This window comes from Dermacentor andersoni, chromosome 1, assembly GCF_023375885.2.
Source record: "Dermacentor andersoni chromosome 1, qqDerAnde1_hic_scaffold, whole genome shotgun sequence".
In the NCBI taxonomy this organism is placed as follows: Eukaryota; Metazoa; Arthropoda; class Arachnida; order Ixodida; family Ixodidae; genus Dermacentor; species Dermacentor andersoni.
Genome location: NC_092814.1, coordinates 243,145,529 through 243,160,560, shown reverse-complemented (window position 1 = coordinate 243,160,560; position 15,032 = coordinate 243,145,529). Strand labels below are relative to the sequence as shown.

At 43.8% G+C, this 15,032-nt stretch overlaps 1 long non-coding RNA gene across 4 annotated transcripts; it reads left to right on the top strand.

Moving 5' to 3' along the window:
• Positions 1-6,749: 6,749 nt before the first annotated feature.
• On the top strand, positions 6,750-13,973 carry LOC126548026 (uncharacterized). Of its 4 annotated transcripts, none has more exons than XR_011896252.1 (6): positions 6,750-7,083; positions 8,075-11,624; positions 11,761-11,985; positions 12,059-12,217; positions 12,783-12,942; positions 13,759-13,973. It is a non-coding gene; the product is annotated as an uncharacterized lncRNA (long non-coding RNA). The 4 variants fall into 4 exon arrangements; XR_011896256.1 differs by lacking the exon at positions 6,750-7,083 and having other exon boundaries at positions 10,858-11,624; positions 11,761-11,823; positions 11,894-11,985; XR_011896254.1 differs by lacking the exon at positions 6,750-7,083 and having other exon boundaries at positions 10,858-11,624; positions 11,761-11,830; positions 11,894-11,985.
• Positions 13,974-15,032: the final 1,059 nt, after the last annotated feature.

Below are 15,032 nucleotides of genomic sequence, written 5' to 3'. Positions count from 1 at the left end.
ATCTCATCTCGGAGGCTTCGCGGCGGCGCTGCTAGATGACACCGAGTGTTCTCAAGGAAGTGTGAAAGAGTAGTCCTGCAGCAGTACACGCCTCATGCATGACTGGTTTCGACGGTGGCAATACATTGTGTCGCTGTATTTATTTTCATCTACATTTAATTTTATATACCACTCTATACACCAGCATTCTATATTCTAACCCTTTATCTGTATGGCTAATTCAGTGACCGATAAATTCGTATGAGGTGTTCCAGGTAACGTTAGCCAAGCTGTTCAACAAATAAGAAGATTTAAAAAGCACGGTGCAAGATAAAATTAGAAGACTTGCAATGCTCGGTCGTCGGAGGTCAGACGACCAAGCAATGCAGGTCCTAAGCTCATATCTTGCACCATGATTTTTTTATCTTCTTATTCGTTGAACAGCTTGGCTAACGTTGGCTGGGACCAGACATGAGCACTCTCATGGGGCCCAGCCATCACCCTCATCTGCTCTCACCCTTGCGTGGTGAAGTGAGGATCGTCTCCGGGAACATTGGTGAGGGAGGGTGCAGTGATGATGTGAGGTGAAATGTGGAAAAGGCGATTCATATTGTTGAAGTACAGAAAAGTCAGTCAGAACGTATCTTTGGTGGGATAAAAGTCTAAAGTTTTGAAGTGTACTGGCAGGAAGTCTCTCTAGCGCAGAGGAACTGTCAAACGATTCTTTAACAGTACCATGCGAGCGGCAACTGGCCGGCCAGTCAGCGTCACTTAACAATGCGAAGTGACGAGGTCAGCAACAGTAGCGCAAGTACACCACGTTCACTAGAAGCGCAAGTTTCATCTGCTAGGCTCTTTCCACGAGCACGACACAGTCCCTGGCACGATTAACTCAGTGCTGAGCTCCCCAGCTTATCAGAGATAACTGCTCGCAGTGAACTTAGTGCGCATGCACTACTCTTGCTGATCTTGTCACTTCGTGGCGTTAGAAGGCACTGACCGGCCGGCCAGTCACCACTCGCGCGGTACTGCTAAAGAATCGGTCGACTGTACATCGAAGTCCACTTTTAACCAACTAAAATCATAGATGGCTGTTGATGTTAGCTGTATAGCTAAACCAATTGAAAGCTGTGTCCACTGAAAGCGGCAATGAGAGCGGTAGGAGTGACAGCGACTTTTTGGCATCACTTCATGATTATTATTTCTTTACTGATCACCACTGGTCAGCACACTCCTTTATCCGAAGTAAACACCCTGCAATTTACCTTTCTTGCTCTATTTAAATGAATAAAAATTTTGAGTTTGAAGATTTTCGGCCACAGATAGTGTTTGTTGACATATCAACTAAAGGAAACTTCAGGAAGAAGAAAAAACGTCGGTAATATATAGCTAGAGCTTGTCTACAGCACAACCAGTAAACATTAACCAGTAAACGTTAAGCTTTAGTGTTAGCTTAACTTCTAGCTGTTGCACTGATACTTAAGAAAAACTGCAGCAGAATAGTTGAATCGATTGATACGTAGTACTCAGTATATATTCATGAATTTCGACAAATTCTCTACTTTCAAATCCCCGTAACCAGTCTGAAACATTCGGCATGAAGAACACCGCTAGTGATTTATTACAAACATGACAGCACTCTGCACATGCCGTCATGCTCCATCTATAGTTCGCCATCCATCCATCCAACTTCGGTGTTGCACCTACAGCAACACAATCTCGAAATCTTCTCAGCCAATCTTTTCTTCCTTTTAGTAGAAATGATTTGGCTGCTACGACGGCGCAATTCATCTGCTACGGCACCGAGTCCCACTACCCATTCTCTAAATTTTTGTTTCTTCTTTCAAGAAATGGTTTGCCAAAGGCTCGAGGATCCCTTTTTACGAGTGCGTCCCAGCAAGACTTTCTCTGTTGCACGCTTCTGCAGCAGCACTTCGCGCTCGCCCAGGTTTTCTCGCATAGTTTCCGCGTGGGCGATTTTCAAATAGCAATGCAAGGTTTTCCCTCATGGTGCGGGCTGCCGATTTGACACTCGGCACGCCGCTTTCCGGTGTTCCAGTTGGGCTGGCAAGCGCTCTGTTAGGCACTCATACATAACAGACAACTGTATCCTCGCAGTAAGCGCGTTTCTCTTCGGTGCAACAAAAAATACGTTCCTTCATAAAAAATCTAACACGTATGATTTCGGCTCATATGTATATCTACAGCACACCGACCTCTTAATGGAATAGTGCTTTATGTTCACATTCATGATTTATCATTCGCTATGTGCCACTGGCTGCGCGCAATTCAGTCTAATCCTTCAGACTGAGCATGTGCCCCGGCCATGGCGGCCGCATTTCGATGGTGGCGAAATGCGAAAACACCCGTGTGCTTAGATTTAGGTGCACGTTAAAGATCCCCAGGTGGTCGAAATTTCCGGAGTCCTCCACTACGGCGTGCCTCATAATCAGAAAGTGGTTTTGGCACGTTAAAACCCCATAATTATTATCTTCTTCGGGTGATTCGTGACGGACGGCGCGGCGCTGCTCGAGACTGTGAAGTCTCCTTTCTTTTCGAACTCGCGCTGCTGCTTGCGGACGGAATGCTTTTCTCCGGAGCCTGAGGGGACGAAACTTGTTCTGGCCTTTTTTTTCTTTCTTTTTCAGCTTCTTGTTGGAGCACTGGTAAAGAAAGTTGTGAGTTCGGCGGCAAGCGAACCGCCTGGTTTCCGCGACCCCGAATGTTAAGACGAACACAGCCCCCTCACTCTCCCCACCAACACGTCGCGCGAGAGCAGGCGGGGACCATTCATGCCGTGCAGGCGGCGATCATGTTACAGCGGGGCTGGGGAGAGGAGCGGGCTTCCTGCCGCCGAAACGCGCCGGCGCGCGCATACTACTCCTTGCCCCGCAAAACACACAGTGGAAAGTGCGTGATATATCCTAAGAATTTGAAAAGGCGGTAGCGCAAGAAGACACGGATGGAGACGAGAGGACAAGGATGGGTGCTGAACTTCCAAAAACATTTATTGTGAATGAATCACGAATATATACATGCTGTCCGAGCCCGGTGTAATCATCTGCGCATTCGTAAATATGCCAACTATTTGTCTGACAGCGTGATGGATGCCATGTTGACACATCCCCATGCTTACACAGCTTTTTTTTCCTCTCCTCCATCGATGATGGAAATAAAGTTCAAGTTCACTTCTAGAAATCGGTTAAGATTCTGCGATTTCCCGTATAACACGAGTTTTACTTTTCTTAATAACGAAAGTGTTTACAAGGTCGGGCGAACAGTCCCTGCAAGTCAGACAATGACTTCCCAGAAAACCTTCGAAATCTTTTCCTTCACGCGGATTTTTTTACATTGTTTGCGTGCTTCCTTAACCTATCATTAACACATCTCCCAGTATGGCCAATGTACACTATTCCGCACCTTAAAAGAATTTCATAGACTACCCCTTATGCGTATTCAATAAAAGGCGGCCTGTGCTTTATGCCGCAGTCACGTTACTGGCTTGCTTCCGGGTCGGTCATTCTACAAAGCTTTTACAGCTTATGGGGAGCAGCGAACACTCGTAACGCTGAGCCACCTTTTCCAAATTGTGGGATAGTGTGTGAACGTAAGGTATCACAGCTACATTCTGCCTACGCTGTGCGCGGGTTTCGCACGTTTGTGGCTTTGTGCGCATATTTCTCAGCAGGTTCCCTGCAGTATTCTTAGAAAAAAAAAAAAAAAAGGCCTCCTCCATTGCACCCTGTGAAAGTGGATGTACAACGAAACGATTGCCGACGTTAGACGACGTTACTCAGAAACCAACCACCACAACACCACAAGCGACGTACGTAACGCGGGCACGCATGTATACGGAAGTGCAGCATACATGGCCCCCGCCAAGCGCAAGAGCCTTATGGAACTAAATGAATCTTTGAGGGTAAATTGTCAGAAAATGCGTAAAATACAACTTAAGCACAAGCTTCAGACATGATAACTTCGGATTGCAAATCGAGTATGCGGGAAAACATAATTCTGTTACGTGGAAACTGAAAGTGAAAGCCCTTTTCTAGCTGCCATTTGAGGTCTGTCTGAGTGGCCACGGCCGGTAGGTGGCGGTACCTCAGATTAGTACCACAGAGAAAGGCGGAAAAAAAAAGCGAGCTCGCCATGCAATAGGCTGCATAAACATGCAGGGCGCCAGAAGAAAGGAAAAGCGCTTTTAAATTGAGGAGCAGTTAAATAGAGAACAAATCGGGGTGTATGCGGTTATAAAAAACGCACCTTAGAGACTTAAAAGATGCACCAGTCATTGAGAATTATGTTTGGGAAGGTTGCAACAGAACTAAATCGAAAGGAAAGGGAGGGGGGCCGGAATGTTCAAATGGGAAAAAGCATATTCAAAGTGTCAAGGGCATCTTTGGTTTTCAGGCACAATGAGTGGAAATAAAACTTGGCTGGGCTTAACGTATTTATGAACGAGAAAACATTGCAGAGAGAAGAACCAAGGCTTAGCGGAATGCCATATAAGTGCTGATATTAGGCGTTTTCGGAAATAATGCCGAAATTACCTTGTTAGGTGACATGAATGCCCACATACAGGATCCAGACGTTTATACCGACAACAACAGGAAGTTATTGCTGGACCTTTGTGAGCAACGTAACCTCGTTATCGTAATTACGGGCCGTAAATCTGATGGTCAGATCAGATGGGAAGTTGGAAATAGGCAATCGACTATTGGTTACTGTCTGATGACGGAAGATATTTATGATAAGTTCAGATCAGTTGAGATAAGTTGAGCCATTGGCGAGTAAGACTGTAGTAACACAAGGACTGGCCATAAACGCACCATTTTGAAAATGGGATATGTAGTTGTGAAGGAGAGCACGGAGCGAAGAATGGCCAGTCCAAATTTGAACGCTTAACAAATAACAAATATAGCCGCGGGAGTCGAGAAAGAACACGGCAAATGGCCAAGCAAAAAGTGGGAATACAATGAGCTTCTAAATGTAATGACGAGAGAAATTAGGAAGGAGAAGCAACACGTTTGTTGGAAAACAAAAAGGAAGTCAAAAAAGCTGGTGGAACAGCGTGATACCCGAAGCGATCGATGAACGACAGAAAGCATTACGAGAACATAAGCAGGCATAGAAAGTGCAGTTGCCACAGGTTGAAGTAGACAGAAAATTAGAAGTATACCGGAAGAAAAAAAAATCTATTGTTATAATACTGGTTCAAGCAAAGTTCAAAGGTGAAAGTGAACGTTGGTTGTCGGAAATACGTGAGAAAAAGAAGGCCGCGCCTAGAATATTTTGAAAACACACAAACTTATTAAGCAGAAAGTCTGGAACACAACAGCATGTCCTAGACTAAGATAAAAAAAAATGGAAGGGGATGCGACATTAAATTACATCCGAAAAATAACGACCAAATCATTCCAAGGCAATGATGAAGTAGTTTTAAAGAAGAAGAGCGTTAACGAGAACCAGAGAAAATTCTAAAGCGCACAGCCATAGGGTTAGGCGAGGTTCCCGTTAGGCTGATTAGCGAACTAGGATCAAAAAGTAAGGAAGCTCTGTGGGAAGCAGTAGAAAAAGGCTTACAAGATAGGCGAATACCAGACAGCCGGAGACAAAGTAGAATGAATTTAATGTATAAAGATAACGGAGAAAAGAATTGAATTCACCCATATAGACCGTTGACCATTATATCGGCAATATACATGTTAGCAATACAGGTAATTAAATTACAAGTGCAAACATGGGCAGAGAATGGTATGGGAGAACTTCAGAACGGGTTCAGAATAGGCGTCTGGATGATAACTTATTTGTTCTTATTCAGTGTATTGAAATATCCAAAGAAAGGAGACTGTTTTATGTGGCTTTTTTAGATATTACCGGAGCGTATGACAACGTAGACCACAAAATTTTGTGGGATATTCTGGAAGGCATAGGCAACGACTTTATATAGCTTTTGACAGAGACCTACCTAGAAAATACAGTTTGCGTTGAATGGGGAGGGATGAGGAGCGGAAGCAAGTTGATATCAACTAGGGACTGCTGTTTGTGATGTACATGGTAAGTATGAAAAGGGCTCTAGAGGGAAGCAATTTTGGGTTTTATCTCTCATACAAACAGGCGGTTAAAATAGTAGAGCAGTAGCTTCCAGGTTCGTTTTATGCGGACGACATTGTGTTGCTAGCTAACAAGCGGAGTGTTATGCAACGCCTGTAGAATATATGTGCACATGAAGGTGAGAATTTAACATTTGAAATTTAGTGTTAGGAAATCAGCTTTTATGGTAAACAGTACTCAATGAAAACAGTGAACAGACAGTATCAATACAGGGCCAGGAAATACCTCGAGTAAAAGAACACAAACACCTCAGTATACACTAAAAAAAAAAAAAAAATCCACGCTTAATCTCACGCTAAACTGAGTTTTAGCGTGACGCGCATGTAAGTGAGGCGCGGATGACGTTTCAGGCACCCGTGACCGAAAATAAGCGTGACATTCCTTTGTGTAAGCATGAGGACAAGACTGCCTGCCATGGTTCTGTCTTGTGCGAGCGTGAGCGAGCCGCGTACGCGTGAGAAACGCAAATTACACGCTTAACATCCCGCAGAGCGCTCGCGTGGGAACTTTCCATCACCCATATAAAAAATCCGAATAGCGGATCCGTTTTATATCACGGGATCTGCGCGGAGCGTGGGCGAGGGAAAACAACGCTGTGTGTCTTCTCAATGCCCTGCGGTGAATGCGAAACTTTTGTTGGGGGGGGGGGGGGGGGCTGAAGGAGACCGTGGTGTTTTGAAGACTGCACCCGGCCATTTTTCGTGTGGATTTTCCGGCGGACTGCCACGAGCGACGTTCGTTCATTGCAGCGCAGAGCTTCCGGTCTAATTGTCAGAGTTGGTGTGTATCGCCATAGTATCGCCACGCTCACTTCTACAGACCTTCATGGCGTACAACGCCGGTGGTGTCTGCAGACATTGTGCACTGTGCCGAGTTTACGAGAGTTTACGAGAGAGAATCCACCGCGGTCTGACGGCTGCAGCGCCATATGGATAATGGATATATGTAGCGGTCCCTCACCTGCTATTCATGGACGATTTAAATATACAGGTAAGAACAATACTCATGGTTCGCTTTTGTTAAATAGCGGCTGACTGCCAATTGGTCATGATTTCCGGTATGTGCTTGTATGATGTGTGGTGCAAAATTTGCCGTAATGGTGAATTTATTGAAAAGCGAGCAGTAGCGTTGATCGAAATAGATAGCAGTCATCATCGTGCTTGTTTAACAAGTTTTAACACCGGGCTGTTGGATTTTTCTGAATTGTTCAGCTAATTGCGCTGAAGTACCAAATTCACACCATTTCTATTGTTTTTAATTTATCTTCGCCAACTCACCGTTCTCTCTGTGCCCGCTGCCATTTCGCCTCGGGCAAGGGTGGCGAGCTTGGAGTTGTCACTGCATTTTGCACTGTGCTTCTTCTCATGGTTTAGAACTCTGTTAGTGACGCATCGATGTGGTGTGCCGTGTATGCCGTGTAGTTGCCGCGTATGCCGCTCATAGTATACTGCGGCCTATAATGTGAAAATTCATAATTTTGTGAGCTATTTGTCGACTGACAGTAACCTGCATCTCCGAAGCGCTGCATGCGAGGTTGCAACCACACGCGCTACTTAATTTGTAACCTCAATTGCACTCTGCATTAGGGTATCTATCTTGTGTAGCTCTGCATATTTTACATTTTTAGCTTTAAAAAGAGGAAGTGTGACTGTGTTCGATGAACACGAATGTACTCTGCCCGTTGCAGCTCTTGATTTCCAGCTGCAAACATGTCTATGTCCACAGTGAAATTTCACGTGTGATAAGTTCACGTAGAATGCCATTCTTGTCAGAATTTCCATATCCATTGGGTTTAGAATTAAGCGTAACTGCGTTTTTATAGCTCATTTTTGCTTCTATAATGAAAGCTTCTATCAAAAGCGTTGCCACTTGTCTTCGAACTTTTAAACTTTATTTTTATCAAGAGTATAATGGAATAATATCAGTTGCAGCTATGTGACTCACCTAATTGCGTTTTGCACATCGTTATTTTGTTTTTCAGGTCCCATTTGAAAGCAAATAAATGTTTGGAAGTAGGATTGATAAAAATGAACAAAATTGAAAATGTTCCTTCTGATCTTATCAAAAATACTGAAATTTTCTGAGCCTTCATTCGTCGCTTCAGAAGCAGGCTTGCAATGCATGCTCTCATTAATGCGGTGATTTGACCATTTTTCCCATATCCCCAAATTCTAAAAACTTCCGGACCGCAACATTTTAAGAGCAGTCAGTAGGAGAAATCTCGGAAGTGCAATCAATGTTAAAGCACTGAAAAAACAAGAGGTACTAGTTTAAACACATTTAGCCTAAAGGAAACATATTTTCATCTCTAAAGTATTATACTTTGCGTATAAAGAATTTTTTTTTTTTTTCAGATAGCGCTAAGCGACCTTATAAGGTCATGCAGTGTCTGGGGGGAAACAAGGCTCCTCATATGCGGCCGTCAGCAGGAAAACGCTGAGATGAGCGATGACACATCCCTAGAAAAGGCACTAGTGATGTGCATATGCCTTAATGGTATGCAATATGTAACATATCCGGCGGCATATGGCCAATTTTAGTGCAACCAACTTAAAGCCAAGAACAAGAAAGAAATATCATGGGTGCAAACTACATTAAAGGATTTGTTTACTGCGTTGCGCATTTAAACCAAACTCGTATAAAGACTTACGCTTTCTCAGTCATCTGAAAACGCTTTAACTTTAAGTTTTGCTTTTAAGCATCAACGTTTCATTGTATCATATTTTCTGGGAATGAATATTATGAATAAAAGATTTACCCCAGGACGAAATATGTCTCGTACTTTTTTCGCTGCCTAGAATGTTCGTCCTTCTTATAGAAAGAGGCCAGTGAAAAAAATATTATCAGGTATCAAGAAGGCGCCGTGACCCTGCTTCAAGCCCACCAAATATGAACTAGTGTTTGAAACTTGTGAACGTGTCGGTGTACATATACAATTACAAGAAATAAAGACCTGTATCAGAATCTTTTGCCTGGCATTTATGTGGCATGAAAAGTACAAAAAAGCGTTCGCTTTCGTGTGGTACTTCTATGCCGGCCACCACACAAGCATGATGCATGATGCGCATGCATCATGCATCATGCTTGTGCGCATGCGCACTTCGTGTAATATATATATATATATATATATATATATATCGTTTTTTTGTGAGACCGAAAGTCCCCTCTCATGTTATATTAGTGGTCGCATCATTTTGTGCATATACGCTAAGCGTTTAATTGGTTCTTTAGTGACGTGCCACAAGGGACCATGCACACTGTCCGACAGCCGCTGAGCCAATTCGTATATTTAAGAAGCTGTGTTGATGCAGCTTAGTCTTGCAGAGGCCGCAAAATTTTATGTCTTGTCATCGGTCACAAGAAAAGCTAGCATAATAAAGTAACGGGGCACGAAAGGTCTTCACGAGTGGTTCAGGCAGCAATTGAACAACACTTTGAAATTGAACCTTCAGGCCATGCGTTCACACGCGCCAGTGCGTTCCGACAGGCTGCGCAGTCCTTTGAAGAAGTGAGAGGCAGCAATTTTTTGTTGTTGTTGCTTTTGCGTAACAAATGTTGAAGGGCGAATATATATAATGACGGAATATATACCAGCTATACAAAAGCGATGACGGCGGTTCATCACACGGGGAAAAACAGCAACCATCATATACAGACGTCAGTGACAGTTCATCTGGCAGTTAGATCACCTTCCGGCTAAAGGATGGTTCTGTGTTTTGTTCTGGACTGATAGAACTCTAGTAATTAGAGTGAATAATGAAATCAGAATCAAATTTATTTTCGCCATATATGCGGGTGCGCATGCAACGACCACTATTATGATAGCAAGAGTACGTGGAGACCAGTGTGCAAGTCGCAAGAAGAAGACATATCGCGTAAGTATTACATTTGCTTTACCAAAAAGCACAAGATTTCAATACTTCAAAAACGGATATGTTTGCAACACTATTGTGTCGTTCATTATTGCTTTCTTCTTTTGTAGTTAAACTATCGAGAAAATAACTATTTAACGGGGAACAAAATTTAATCAAGTGGATATTGCATTAGACAGTTCTCGTAATCGTCATCTGAACTGCAGAAAGAGTCAAGCAAAATTGTTCGCGAACGGCGCGTTAATTGTAAACGGCCCTGTCGCAGTACAGAAAAAATCGTCAAACGAACTAAGCGCAGGCGACTCGTGGACTGTACAGTTCTAGGAAACATTTCAGTTGAATGTTTTCACTGGGGAGGGTGAAAGAAGCGATTATACGAAGGCGAATTGTGAAGAGATGTCAAAATCTGCAATTTTTCTAGCTATTGTCGATTCGTCTAAGAATAATTAAGGCTGCATGCCAATCAATGTAAATCATAAAATAGAGCATTTCTGCTGTCGACGTGGATTTGATTGGGAAGAACTAGAGTTAGATCAAATTCTTCCAATTTTCGCTCAATTAACTAATGACGTTCAACAATCAAGCAGTTAAGAATTAATAAATCCATGGTATATCATGAGTGTTTTTTCAAGCGCCGTCTCCTGTGAAGCCTATCTACCATTTTCGTGCAAAGCTCTCTGGAAAGCGTATTGACTGTGTATGCATGCATGCATCTATCGAACTTCGTGCACATATAGACGTGATGCTTTGACGATAAATACTTATTAAAATTCAAATTATTTATTTCTGCCTTGTAAAGGTACAGACAGCAGAGGCGCAGAAAAAGCTGTCAGATACAGATTGACAAAGCCGCAGCCCCCTTTCGCTTGGCAGAGCCTTCACAGCGACACTTTTAAAACAAAGACAATTACACCCGGTAATAACAGGTATACAATACTGAGCAAGTACAAAAGGAAACCAATCAAGATTATACGATATTTGTACAATACTCCCAAACAAGAAAACAGAACCTACATGCTAACGTACATAGCACCCAAAGTACTGTTCGACACGTTGAAGAAGTCAAAATTATTGTTCACATAAGGTATATACATATTCGTATAGCGCTACCAATCCCTGCAAAATATAGAACGCAGATTTTCATTACACACACGCACGCACGCACGTGCACAGCACACACACCAAAAGGAAACGGCAACGCGCTCACAGGAAGCGCCTGAAAAACGAAAAAAAAAAGGAAAAGTGTGGGGAACCGAGGTCGTCTTGGGCTGTCGCCTCTCCCTCTCCCAGAAGGAATGAAGAGGTTCTTGGAAAGCAGGGACGGGCGATTCTCTCTGTCAGCATCAGCTCGAGGACGGGGCGAGAAAGCGAAACGGGACTTTCCTTGCTGTCTATTTTTTCTTCGTCAGGCCAACGCCGCTTGCTTGCAGGGGCGCAGGCGAGTTCCCGCCAAATGGCGCGGGTGCGTGAGTTGCCGCCAAATGCTAGCTCTGGATGCCAGCTCGTTCCGCGTCTCATGGTAGACTAGTTGGTGCATTTCTGCTATCATGGACTGCGCATATAAACGCAAGCTACACAAAAGTGACATGGACAAGAACAGCGCAAGCCCTTTACATGCAGTGGAGCCGCCGTATCTCGCCGTTCAAGATATGCGTACTCGTAAGTGGCATTTTAATTTCACGTTGTGTAATGCATGACTGTCTTTTTCAAGTGAACAAAGGTCGCTTTGTATTGTGTAAATGGTTTTGCAACGTATGATAAACTCCTTGTCTTTCGGGCTTATTTTTTCTGACAGGAAAAAAAAAAAGAGGCTTTACATGAGAACGGATCAAGCGTTCGAGAGTTGGGACAGGGAAATGTGAGACGTACGTATGTATATATTTCTAATATTATTTTTTCGTCTTGTATTCTCGTTAATTTTTCTCTAGGAAACACTGGAACGACACTGCTTAAATTGAAGCACAGTGTGCGAATGACCTGCTACGCTCGGAACTGTTATCACCATTCGGGAAGAAATTGGGTAAGACGCTTGTCTGGTTATTATTGCGGAAAAGTCATAATTAATTAGATGTTGCTTTCGTTCCTTCCCACAGATGAAAAAACATAACTGTAAATACCTGTATGATATACGTCTGGTGCATTGCAGGTAAGAATGGATTGTGTGTGGCGCGCTTCACCGCATGTGGACTAGAGTAGATCTAGGAACATCAGACAAGAAGACACGTATGTGAAACCCTGCGGATAGCCCATATGTAAGTTCTTCCTCAATTTTTCTTTTGTTGCATTTTCGTAGTTTACGTGTAATACTTTGTCACCGCGGTCTCGACGTTATGTATACCTATACATTTGTCTCGTGGCAGTCTGCGTGCTATTTTGTTTGTGCAACTATGTGTTGTATTCATTTATCGAGCTGCTTGGATAGTTTTTTTTTTTTCACTGATATTCCGACCAAAGTCGATAAACCTATCCTTCCTGTCCTCATGTTTCCTTGGGCGGCTCTAAAGCGTATCTTAGAGGAATATTTAGCTTCAGATTCCCGCATGGAACAGATGGTGAGTGGCATGCTGTGTTTTCTATTTAGAGAAACTATCTATTCATGTTTAATTTTTGGTTTATTTTCATTTTGCCATTCATACAATACCGCAGCCATATGCCGTTCTGTCATAGAACGTTGTTTCTAGATATATTTGTTTTATGTGGTTAAAACATTTAAAACGAGAGCGATCATATTTCTTATCCTGACCATTACTTTTTACAGACCGCGATAACCACGTATTTGGATGTCTGGTTTAACTCTACATGCGCTGGTTCGTGCAGGTGAACTTTTTTTCCAGATACGGAGGAACGGACACCGGTCATGCCGTGCGCACTCTTCTGCAGGGCATACTTACAAATGAAGCTGCACTGCAGTTCAGCTGGAAAGGGTCGCAGGGGAGGAAGCACGCCTTCGTGAAGCTCATGGCCATCACGAATATAAGTAAGAAATATGGCATAACAATCAGCTTTCTAGTGCACGTTGCGAACATCGGTACCAACTGCATGCTTAGTTTTTTTTTTCTTCATTCAAACAAGCTGCTGCTTATTGCATCTTGCTGCGTCCAGTATTAGCATTTTCTTTAATAAAATAATGCCGTAATAAGTGAGTTCTACTTGCGGCGTCCATATTTTGCCACTGCTTTTGAGGAGTTTGTTTTGCTTCACCATATAATATATGCTGTATATGCTGTACTGCTTTAACCCATGTATGCTAACTGTTTTCTGCAAAACATAGACCTATAATCGTTGCCATCATGTCAGCAAGTATATGTATCATGCCATAAGCTTCCCCTCTTGCCTCTCCAGACATTTACCTATTCACCTCCTTGTGCCGCTTGGCGCGCTCCGGGCTCCGGCGCGTTCTTTGTCTCAGCGTTTCAACTTGGCTGTTTCATGCAGTGCTCACGGGAAGCAACAAAACCGATCGTGGTGTAAAAAGCCGCGCTACCAATAGACACAGTAGCCACTGTGTATGCGTGTTTTGCTATGGTTCCGTGTTCAGTTCCCCCTATTGTTAACGACATACAAATTACCAACTATCCGGTACTTATACGATTTGTGTCGTCCAGCCACTCTTCCTGACAGCTTCGATACTGATTTGCACGTCCCTAATATTGCTTTGTTGTCGTTTCTTTAATGTTTCGTGAATATCTGACTTATGATCTTTTTGATTGTTTCACTTCTTCAAATGGAATGCGACTCACCAACTGAACTATAAAGCGGGGGCAGCTTTCTTATATGTGCCGCTTTTTTGCAGCATCTGTGAGGAGCACGTTCCCTGACGCTTCACTAGCATCAGTGGCTGGAGTCGCAAAACGCCGGTTGGTTGGAGCAGCTGACAGGGATGGAGGCCGGAATGAAAGAAGGCGCCGTGACCCTGCTTCAAGCCCACCAAATATGAACTAGTGTTTGAAACTTGTGAACGTGTCGGTGTACATATACAATTACAAGAAATAAAGACCTGTATCAGAATCTTTTGCCTGGCATTTATGTGGCATGAAAAGTACAAAAAAGCGTTCGCTTTCGTGTGCTACTTCTATGCCGGCCACCACACAAGCATGATGCATGATGCGCATGCTGTTGTAAATGCATGATGCAAAAGCTACGATTATTCGGGGCGTCAAAAGCAACGTCGGCTTTCAGCACCGGGCCGGTGCAATGCCGACCATTATTGTCGTCAGGGCCATGGCTGGCCCGCGTGTGGCATGCGCTCGGCTGCGTTGGCCAAATAGAATGGCCCTACGGCTGGCCGACTGACTACGTACCTAAAGCCTTGGTAGGCCCTCGTATGGGACGCCGTCGGCCAAGTCGGCCACAGTGGTCGGGCCTACATCGATTGCCGACGATCGGCCGACGTTAGGCCAATGTCAATCCCCAAAGCTGGGCCGCCCTCGGTTGCCGAGGTCGGGCCAACCGTTTTGCAGTCGGCCGGAGACGTCGGGCCGACTTTTTGCCACGGTCTTTTTGTTGCTTGGGCAGTGGGCGAAGCGAAAGAATGTATCTGCGCCCAAAACTTCCATGTTGCAGATTCTGAGTTTTGTATACTTCTTTGTTTCCAACTTTGGAAAAGTAATAGAAAAACAAGGTACAGTATATTCAGGAATTAACTGATATACAGCAGAAAAAAAGCGCATGGAAATTATATGAAGGGACTCTACTTTTGTGAAGCACCACCAAACATTTTAAAACAGCAACAAACCTCGTGTGCAAGTTATTGCGTGACCTCCGATACTTGACGGTCAGTCTCTGAGGCCGTGTGCGTCGTACGCAAGGAACCAGAAGCACGCCATAAGTGTCATGCTAGATGAAAAATTATGTTTAAAAATTTTCGAAAAGGAAACTGTCTTAAGCAGATATTACGTAGCATTATTGTCCAATTATCAATTAGTCTCACAGTCACGTTCCTGTCATACGTCACCATAAGCGCAACCATTGCATTGGCGCAGCAAGCAAGCATTTGCGGGTGTGTGCGAGCTTGTGTTCCGGTGCTCGCGCTGAGCTATGTTCCTCTATGCCATGCTCCCTCAAGGC